This window comes from Aegilops tauschii, chromosome 5, assembly GCF_002575655.3.
Source record: "Aegilops tauschii subsp. strangulata cultivar AL8/78 chromosome 5, Aet v6.0, whole genome shotgun sequence".
NCBI lineage: Eukaryota > Viridiplantae > Streptophyta > Magnoliopsida > Poales > Poaceae > Aegilops > Aegilops tauschii.
In genome coordinates, this window is record NC_053039.3 from 398663340 (window position 1) to 398674651 (window position 11312).

Sequence of the window (11312 nt, forward strand, 5' to 3'; positions counted from 1 at the left end):
AGGATGAACCACGATGTCGGGGATTCAATCAATCCCGTATACAATTCCCTTTGTCAATCGGTATGTTACTTGCCCGAGATTCGATCGTCGGTATCCCGATACCTTGTTCAATCTCATTACCGGCAAGTCTCTTTACTCGTTCTGTAACACATCATCCCGTGATCAACTCCTTGGTCACATTGTGCACATTATGATGATTTCCTACCGAGTGGGCCCAGAGATACCTCTCCGTTTACACGGAGTGACAAATCCCAGTCTCGATTCATGCCAACCCAACAGACACTTTCGGAGATACCTGTAGTGCACCTTTATAGCCACCCAGTTACGTTGTGACGTTTGGTACACCCAAAGCATTCCTACGGTATCCGGGAGTTGCACAATCTCATGGTCTAAGGAAATGATACTTGACATTAGAAAAGCTCTTAGCAAACGAACTACACGATCTTGTGCTAGGCTTAGGATTGGGTCTTGTCCATCACATCATTCTCCTAATGATGTGATCCCGTTATCAACGACATCCAATGTCCATGGTCAGGAAACCGTAACCATCTATTGGTCAACGAGCTAGTCAACTAGAGGCTTACTAGGGACATGGTGTTGTCTATGTATCCACACATGTATGTGAGTTTCCTATCAATACAATTTTAGCATGGATAATAAACGATTGTCATGAACAAGGAAATATAATAATAACCAATTTATTATTGCCTCTAGGGCATATTTCTAACAGTTCTCTGCCCAATCTCGTTCCCACTGCAATCACATCCACATTGCCCTCACCACTGCCCAGAAGGGAACTCAGTCTGTTGCTGCATATTTCGGCTATATGCGGGGCCTAGCCAATGAGATCACAGCGGCAGGGAAACCCATAGATGAGGAAGAGCTTCTCTCCCACATCACATCCGGGCTTGACATGGAATACCAGCCCATCATCAGCGCCTTGAACGTGCGTCCTGAGCCGACCACGGTCGATGAGCTCTTCGGCATGGTATCCACCTTCGACCAAAGAGTCGAGATGTTCCAGGGCACAGGCGGCCAAGCCTTCAAATCTTCGGCCAACGCCGCTTCCCGCGGTTGGGGTGGCCCTTCCAAAGGCTACCGTGGTGGTGGTGGTGGCTCTCGCCACGGTGGGCATGACGGCGGCGGTGGTGCTGGCCACTACGGCGGTGGTGACGGCGGACACTACTCCAACTCTCACGGTGGTGGCAGTGGCGGCCACTACGGTGATGGTGGTGGCAACCATGGTGGTGGCTATGGTGGCCACTACTCCAACTCCGGAGGCAGCAGAGGACACAACTACAACAACAATGGTGGTCGCCCCTTCTACAACAACAACAGGGGAGGCCAGAACAACTACAACAACAACTTCAGAGGGTATGATGAATATGAAGGAAAATGTCAGATTTGCAAGAAAACTAATCATATTGCAAAGGAATGCAAGTGGCGCTATGCAGACGATAACTCACAGAAGAAGAGAGTTGCCGCCGTAGCCAACAAGTCATATGGAGTAGATACCAACTAGTATGCTGATTCTGGTGCCTCCGATCACATCACCCATGAGCTCGAGAAGGTCACCATGCATGAAAAATACCATGGTCATGATCAAGTTCACAATGCCGATGGTACAGGTATGGAGATAAGCAATATTGGTCACTCAATTATTTGTTCCCCACATAGAGATATACACCTAAATAATATCTTGCATTGTCCCACTTCATAAAAAAATCTCCTTTCCGTTCATCGCATTGCCCTTGACAATCATGTATTTATAGAATTTCACCCATTCTTCTTTTTGATCAAGGATCGGGTCACGAAGCAAATCCTCTATCGAGGTAGATGCGTGGATGGACTGTACCCATCGATTCCTCAAGTTAGAAGATTCAATAAACACGTGTGTAGTGCCCTTCTTTTTCCATTGTCAAACAAGTTCTTAGCAAAAATAAACTCCCGCTTGTTGGGGAGCATCATTCTGAAACAATTTGTGACTCTTGCCAAAGAGCAAAAAGCCATCAGTTGCCTTATCCTGTTTCTACTAGTGTTTTTGTTAAGCCATTGCAACTCATTTTTTCTGATGTGTGGGGTCCTGCTCCTATTTCTGTTGGAAAACATGCCTACTAAGTTAGTTTTATTGATGATTACCTTCTCATGAAACGATCTGATGTTTTTCAAGTCTTTCTCAATTTCCAAGCTCTTGTAGAAAGGAAGTTTGATAGGAAGATTATCGCTCTCCAGTCTGACAGCACACCACCGCTCCCCTATGCTCCTCCCTTCCCTCCTCTCCTTCCTCCTCAAGCCCCTGCGTCGGCGCAAGCTTTGCATCCCGGCCTCCAGCGCGGCTGCCTACACGCAGACGGACCACCAGGCCGAGGCCACGCTCGTCGGCGTTCTCTTCCTGCTCACTGCCAGTCTGCCGCGTGCCCGCGCCCGATGGAGTTGACGACTGGCTGGCAAGTTCCTTGCGCCCCGCGGCCGCCAGAAACGCAGATGACTACCTTAAGCTCCCATGCATGGCCGAGCAAGTCGGAGTGAATCCACTCGCTCCCTCGGCGGCGAACGGCCATGAACAGCAGCAGCATCCCAACGCCCGCACGCGGCACGCTGCCAGGTGCCATCCTCCACTGCCGTTCCCCGTCCTCCATATGGTGGCCCCAGATGGCAGCGACCAGTTGCTGTTAGGCTTGCCGAGCCTCCGAGCTGCACCGAGCAAGAGGCAAACTCGGGCCGAGCCCCAATATCTAGCTCGTCTGACTACTGGGCCCGGCTCGGCTCGAGAAGAGGCGAGCTAAGGCAGGCTCGGGGCGAGCCCGGCTCGGCTCGGCTCGCGTCCAGGTATACCCACGCACACCAGCAGAATGGCTCCGCAGAGCGGAAACACAGACACATTGTTGAAGTAGGACTCTCCCTACTTGCGGCTGCCTCCATGCCCCTCAAATTTTGGGACGAAGCTTATCTCACTGCGGTTCATCTTATTAACATGCTACCCAGTCGTGTCATTAAGAATGAAACACCCACTGAGTGTCTTCTCCACACTAAACCAGATTATGCTCCTCTTCGTATTTTTGGGTGTGCCTGTTGGCCTAATCTTCGTCCATATAACAACAGAAAACTTATGTTTCGTTCCAAACAGTGCGTTTTTGTGGGTTATAGTGCCCAACACAAGGGAGTCAAGTGCCTAGATGTCTCAACTGGTCGCGTCTATATTTCACGCGATGTTGTCTTCGACGAAACCCAATTTCCCTTTGCCAAACTTCATCCAAATGCCGGCGCTCTCCTTCGCAAAGAAATATTTCTTTTATCTCCTCATCTCACAAACAGTGGTAGTGGGGAAGTAAATAATTGTGATGATCAATATTTGCCTAACCCTCCTAATGATTTACCCGAGTATTCTGTTTCAGAAGTTCCTACAGATAACAATGGTGCAAACAGTGCTGAAAACAGTGTGCAAAATCAAGCCACAGAACAATATTTCATGTGCACGGATTTCCCCGGCGGATCTGCTTCGGGATTGCCCAAGGTGACTGCGCCAGGTGGGGTAGGCGAATCTGCTGCGGGATCCCCGCCTGGCCCAGCCTTCCCGCTCCTGTCGGGCTCCCCGCCTGGGTTTCCACACGCGCGTCGGGCTGTCCAGCCCGCGGGCGCCACGCCTCCCTCCACGCCAGGCGCTGTCGGGCCCGCCACTACTCCACCAACTGCATCGCCTCGGCGCGGGCCTGCGCCAGCCGACCGGCCTGTTCCCGAGGCCCGAGCGGAGCCTGATGCCCCCCTGCGCCTAATGAGGTTGGATCACGCGCTGCTGCTCCAGAATCCGCATCAGGATCCCCGGCCGCTGTGGATTCGCTACTGCTGCAGCCCGGATCGCCTGCGGCTCCCTCCCCTGTGGCCGTCCCTGCACAACCTCGCACAAGGCTTCAATAGGGGTTTACTTCCAAAATTAATTATAGAAATATTGCCAAATATGGGTTAACTTGTTTGACAGGTGAATCCAATGAACCCAAGACTCTAGATGAAGCTCTTGGAGATACTCGATGGAAGCAAGCAATGGAGGACGAATATTCTGCTTTGCAATGCAATAAGACGTGGCACTTAGTCCCTCGTCGTGCAGGTATCAATTTAATTGATTGCAAATGGGTCTATAGAATTAAGAGAAAGTCAGATGGTAAGATTGATCGATTCAAAGCATATTTGGTAGCCAAAGGATTTAAACAACGCTATGGTATTGACTATGAAGATACTTTAGTCCTGTTGTCAAGGCTGCATCTATTCATCTTGTGCTCTCCATTGCTATTTCCAGGGGGTGGATCTCAGACAGCTAGACGTACAGAACGCGTTTCTTCATGGTGTTCTGGAAGAGGAGGTCTACATGAAACAACCTCCTGGGTTTGAGGACAAAAATGTGCCCTTTCATGTCTGCAAACTTGACAAGGCTTTGTATGGGCTCAAGCAAGCACCTCGAGCATGGTAATCTCGGCTAAGTATGAAACTGCAAAAGCTTGCGTTTGTTCCATCCAAGTCTGACACCTCTCTGTTCATTTACAACAAGTTTCAGACCATCATTTTTGTTCTCATTTATGTTGATGATATTATTGTGACTAGTTCATCTAGTGAAGCCATAACAACACTATTAAAAGATCTTAGGGCAGACTTTGCTTTGAAAGATTTGGGAGACTTGCATTACTTCTTAGGTATAGAAGTCAAGAAAACTGAACATGGCATTCACTAATCACAAGGAAAGTATGTGACTGATTTGTTAAGCAGAGTTGGCATGCAAAGTTGTAAACCTTCTCCAACTCCCTGTTGCGGAACGTAGTAATTTCAAAACAAAAATCCTATGCATACGCAAGATCATGGTGATGCATAGCAACGAGAGGGGAGAGTGTGTCCACGTACCCTCGTAGACCGAACGCGGAAGCGTTAGCACAACACGGTTGATGTAGTCGTACGTCTTCACGATCCGAGCGATCAAGTACTGAACGCACGGCACCTCCGAGTTCTGCACACGTTCAACTCGATGACGTCCCTCGAACTCCGATCCAGCCGAGCTTTGAGGGAGAGCTCCGTCAGCACAACGGCGTGGTGACGATGATGACGTTCTACCGACGCAGGGCTTCGCCTAAGCACCGCTACGATATGACCGAGGTGGATTATGGTGGAGGGGGCACCGCATATGGCTAAAAGATCCAAAGGATCAATTGTTGTGTCTCCAAGGGGTGCCCCCCTCCCCGTATATAAAGGATTGGAGGAGGGGGAGGGCCGGCCCTCTCTATGGCTCGCCCTAGGAGGAGTCCTACTCCCACCGGAAGTAGGATTCCCCCCCCCCCTTCCAAGTAGTAGGAGTAGGAGTCAAGGAAAGGGAACAGAGAAGAGAAGGAAGGAGGGGGCGCAGCCCCTCCCCTTAGTCCAATTCGGACTAGGCCTTGGGGGGGGGCGCAGCCTCTCCTCTCTCTTTCCCCTAAAGCCCAATAAGGCCCATATACTCCCCGGCGAATTCCCGTAACTCTCCGGTACTCCGAAAAATACCCGAATCACTCGGAATCTTTCCGATGTCCGAATATAGTTGTCCAATATATCGATCTTTACGTCTCGACCATTTCGAGACTCCTCGTCATGTCCCCGATCTCATCTGGGACTCCGAACTACCTTCGGTACATCAAAACACATAAACTCATAATATATCCGTCATCGAACTTTAAGCGTGCGGACCCTACGGGTTCGAGAACAATGTAGACATGACCGAGACACGTCTCCGGTCAATAACCAATAGCGGAACCTGGATGCTCATATTGGCTCCCACATATTCTACGAAGATCTTTATCGGTCAAACCGCATAACAACATACGTTGTTCCCTTTGTCATCGGTATGTTACTTGCCCGAGATTCGATCGTCGGTATCTTAATACCTAGTTCAATCTCGTTACCGGCAAGTCTCTTTACTCGTTCCGTAATACATCATCCCGCAACTAACTCATTAGTTGCAATGCTTGCAAGGCTTATAGTGATGTGCATTACCGAGTGGGCCCAGAGATACCTCTCCGACAATCGGAGTGACAAATCCTAATCTCAAAATACGCCAACCCAACAAGTACCTTTGGAGACACCTGTAGAGCACCTTTATAATCACCCAGTTACGTTGTGACGTTTGGTAGCACACAAAGTGTTCCTCCAGTAAACGGGAGTTGCATAATCTCATAGTCATAGGAACATGTATAAGTCATGAAGAAAGCAATAGCAGCATACTAAACGATCGAGTGCTAAGCTAACGGAATGGGTCAAGTCAATCACATCATTCTCCTAATGATGTGATCCCGTTAATCAAATGACAACTCATGTCTATGATTAGGAAACATAACCATCGTCGATTATCGAGCTAGTCAAGTAGAGGCATACTAGTGACACTCTGTTTGTCTATGTATTCACACATGTATCATGTTTCCGGTTAATACAATTCTAGCATGAATAATAAACATTTATCATGATATAAGGAAATAAATAATAACTTTATTATTGCCTCTAGGGCATATTTCCTTCACTCCCTTGTCCAGCTCAGAACAGCTATCCTTGACAGAAGGAGCACTTTTGAATCAGGAAGATAGCACCAGCTACAGGAGTATAGTTGGAGCATTACAATACTTGACTCTTACTCGACCTGACATTTCCTTTGCAGTCAATAAAGTTTGCCAGTTTTTACATGCACCTACTACAGCCCATTGGACAGCTGCAAAGCGCATCTTGAGGTATGTCAAGAATAAAGCAACCTTTGGCCTAGCTATAAATAAATCCTCCTCTCTTCGCATCAGTGCCTTCTCTGATGCGGATTTGGCTGGTTGTGTGAATGATAGACGCTCAACAAGGGCATTTGCTATCTTTTATGGCCCTACTTTAATTTCATGGTGTGCAAAGAAACAAGCTATTGTTTCCAGGTCCAGTACTGAGGCAGAATATAAAGCATTAGCTAATGCTACAGCTGAAATCATTTGGGTACAGGCTTTGCTAAATGAACTTGGAGTATCACATACTCAGACGCCCATACTTTGGTGTGACAATCTTGGTGCAACCTATCTTTCCGCTAATCCTGTTTTTCATGCAAGAACTAAACACATTGAGATAGATTTCCATTTTGTCAGAGAAAGAGTTGCAAACAAAGAATTGGAAATCAGATTTATACCTTCCAGGGATCAGCTTGCAGATGGGTTCACAAAGGCACTTCCTACGAGAAGCTTTGAAGAGTTTAAGCGTAATCTCAACTTGTGCAGTTGTGACTAAGGGGGAGTGTTAAACATGTTGGCTTGTGTATCACGCATAGGTAGGCATAGGTAGTTAGAGATAGACTTATCTTATCAATGTACTTGTTTACCGTTCTATCTCTTCTCCCGTATCCCTACTGTATCTCTCTGGTTGTTATGGTAACAACCAGCACCCTGTAATGCCACGAGACTCCTCTCGCCCCCAATCAATACATAACCGCGGGCTCTCCCTGTATGGAAAGTTGAGACGCTTCGATATATCTTTCTATAGGTGTGTAGTTTTTGGACGGATGGCGCACGGCTAATGTGTTTAGGACATTTCTAACCGATCCTTTATAACCGGCTAGAGGAGTAAAATTTATGTTTTACTCCTCTAACCCGCACCTAGCCGATACCTTATCCGCCGTAAGGGAGTAAAATTTTACTCATCTCCCCATTTTTCTCTCTAAATTTACTCCGCCGATTGGCGGCTGAGTAAATGTCATGCCGCTCCCTCGCGTCGCCCCTGCGCTTGCACTTTCGCCTATGACTCCCGGCGACCCCCCACCAGCCCCGCCGCTACCTCGTTGCCTCCCCTGCCCTCCGCCGCCCTTCTGCCCGACATCCAGCCCTTTTGGCCCCCGTCCCTGTCGCCGGAATCAGGTGAACCGTCGTCGCCATTGTTGTGGATTCGTCGGATTGCTTCATTTCTTCTTCTTTTTCTTTCAGCCGCTGCATCTCACGTTGATTGCACACTGCTGTAGGTCATTCCCTCTTGTCGCCGCCGACCTGTTTGGTCAGAACGACACCAGCCTGCCGGTGCACCACCACCGCATCACAAGTGTTCGACGAATTGGCTAAGTGAGTTTTTTATTGTTTCTTTGTGAACTGAGCCATTTGGATTGAACCAAGCCGTTTGAATTGTAGATGAAGAGGTTGAGGGAGATGGCTTTGGAGGACTCGTCGTCGTCCGAAGAGGAAGAAGAAGACGATGACTTTAACATTGTTTTAGGCATGATTTTCAATGATGATGTTCGGCAGCCGAGGAGAGGATCACAATTTGGCCGCATACACATCAATCATGATAGAGCGTAGGGTCATGCGAAGATCATGAGAGAGTACTTTGCCACAAAACCAACCTATTCGGAGAAGTACTTTCGCCGGCGCTTTCGGATGCATACAAGTCTTCCTCTCACCATTGCAAAAGCCGTTGTGAGATATGATGATTGCTTCAAGTTTCGAAGAAATGCATGTGGGGAGATGTTCGAGTCATGGCATATGGGTGTTCGGCTGATGCAATCGATGACTGTCTGCGTTGGTGAAGACACAATCTTGGAGTCTATTCAAAGATTCACTAAAGCAATGATCGCTGTCTTTGGCCCAGAGTACTTGAGAGCACCAACTGAGGAAGACACCCAGAAGCTGATGACTAAGAGTGTAGCAAGAGGATGGACAAGGATGCTTGGATCACTTGACTGTATGCATTGGACATGGAAGAATTGTCCTACAGGCTGGAAAAGTCAGTATAAAGGCCACTGCAACGATCCAATGATCATTCTTAAGGAAGATGCATCTATGGATCTTTGGATATGCCATTCATTCTTTGGTTTGTCTGGCTCTCATAACGACTTGAATGTGTTGTCGAGATCACCTCTGTTTTATGGATGCGTCTACCAGGTGGCCGTTGGCTCGCTAGCGCTCCGTAGTGGCCGGCCAAAAAAGGAAATATTTTGTCTTCCTAATTCATATTAGGAAAAGTAAACAGATGTGAACATGTATGAACAGGACAAAAAATAATAATTGCAAAGCACCCACGTAAACAGATCTGAACGCAGTTAATTCGGGTTTTCACTTTTTTTAAACATAACATTCAAACCGCGCATCAAAATTAAGATCGTTTTCACTATTGGAACCCTGGCGGCTTGCTCTTCGAAACTAGATCCCGCATGGGTATGTTTTGACGAAAAAAAACTATGCAATTTTCTTCCCGTTTTGTGCAACTACCTAGCCGTCGATGTGCAACTACCTGACAGGGATGTGCAACTTTTGTCCTATACCGTAAACCTGCAGTTTTCAATTATGGTATCTCCACCCCCAAACTATATCCTTCCAATGAGATGTGCAACTTCGTCTGTTGCCCAGGCCAACTGCATAGTAGTTGATGTGCAACGTTCCCCCTGCCCATGGATGTGCTTCACTGTTTGCTGCATCGGCCAATAATCTAATAGTTGTTGTGCAACTTCGGATACTGCCACGGGCACCTGTCTAACAGTGATGTGCAACTTTCTCCCATACCCCCATGGATGTGTAGTTTCCCTGCTAGCACACGGCCCAGACCACCCCTGCTAGTGAGATTTGCAACTTTACCCTCTGTTCATATGCAACTTTTCACTACCCTCATGAATGTCAATTTTTCGCCATTCAACTATTCCTACCAGTGAGATGTGCAACTTCGTATGTTGCCCTGGCCAACTACCTAGCAGGCTATGTGCAACTTTGTTTGTTGCCCCCGCCAACACATGTCCACAAATAGGGAGGGGAAGGAGTTGCACATTGACTAATAGGCAGTTGGCTTAAACAACAGACTGAGTTGCACATATCGCTTGCAGGGAGGTGGATGTAGGGTGTGACAACAGTGAAAAACTACGCATCCACGAGTGCTATTTTTTAAATAATACATTTTTTAATTAATTTTCATAAATATTACGCTGGATAAAAAAAATTCAAAAATAATACACCGTCGGCCTGCTGCAGGCCGACTGGTCCTAGTCGGCCCACAACAGGCCGATTGGACTCCAGTCGGCCTACAGCTGACCGACTGGCCCCTGTCGGCCCACTGTGGGCTGATTGGGTCCTGTCGGCTAGCTGTAGGCCGACTGGAGCTAATTGGCTCGCTGTGGGCATTTGTTTTTGCAAAAAAAGTAGGCATAAAAATATATGTTTAAAAAAATGTTAATTATGTAATTAAAAAATGTTAAACGTGTATAAAAAAATGTTCCTGATGTATACAAAAAATGTACAATATATATGCAAAAAGTTGACATAAAAAATACGTTTTAAAAAGTGTTAAGCATGTATTTAAAAATTGTTAAATGTGTGTATAAAAAATGTTCCTTATTTATACAAAAAATATAGAATGTGTATAAAAAAAGTTGACACCAAAAAAATATGTTTGAAAAAAAATGTTAATCATGTATTTGAAAAAATGTTCCTTATCTATACAAAAAATATAGAATGTGTATAAAAAAAAGTTGACACCAAAAAAATATGTTTGAAAAAAATGTTAATCATGTATTTGAAAAAATGTTCAATGAGTACACAAAAATGTTTCATGTATTGGAATGAAAGGTTAAACGTGTATAAAAAAATGTTCCAGCTCCGGATCCGGTATGGGAGCATCACGGACCTAAGTATGATTGGTTGCTCTTTTTGTATGGAACTGGAACATTTTTTTCAAACTTTTTTTTGTGTTAACTTTTTTTCATACACATTCTATATTTTTTTAATAGATAAGAAACATTTTTAATACACACATTTAACAATTTTTAATCATGTATTTGAAAAAATGTCAAATTTTCAAACATATTTTTCAAACATATTATTTTGGTGTCAACTTTTTTTCATACACATTCTATATTTTTTGTATAAATAAGGAACATTTTTTATACACACATTTAACAATTTTAAAATACATGCTTAACACTTTTTAAAACATATTTTTTATGTCAACTTTTTTGCATATATATTGTACATTTTTTGTGTACATCAGGAACATTTTTTATACACGTTTAACTTTTTTAATTACATAATTAACACTTTTTTAAACATATTTTTTATGCCTACTTTTTTTGCAAAAATAATTAGCCCACAGCGAGCTAATTAGCTCCAGTCAGCCCACAGTGGGCCGCAGGGGCCAGTCGGCCAGCTGTAGGCCGACTGGAGTCCAATCGGCCTGCTGTGGGCCGACTAGGCCTAGTCGGCCTGCAGCGGGCCGACGGTGTATTATTTTTGAAAAAAATTTACCTAGCGTAATATTTATGAAAATTAATAAAAAAATGTATTATTTTAAAAAAATTAGCTCCACGAGTAGGG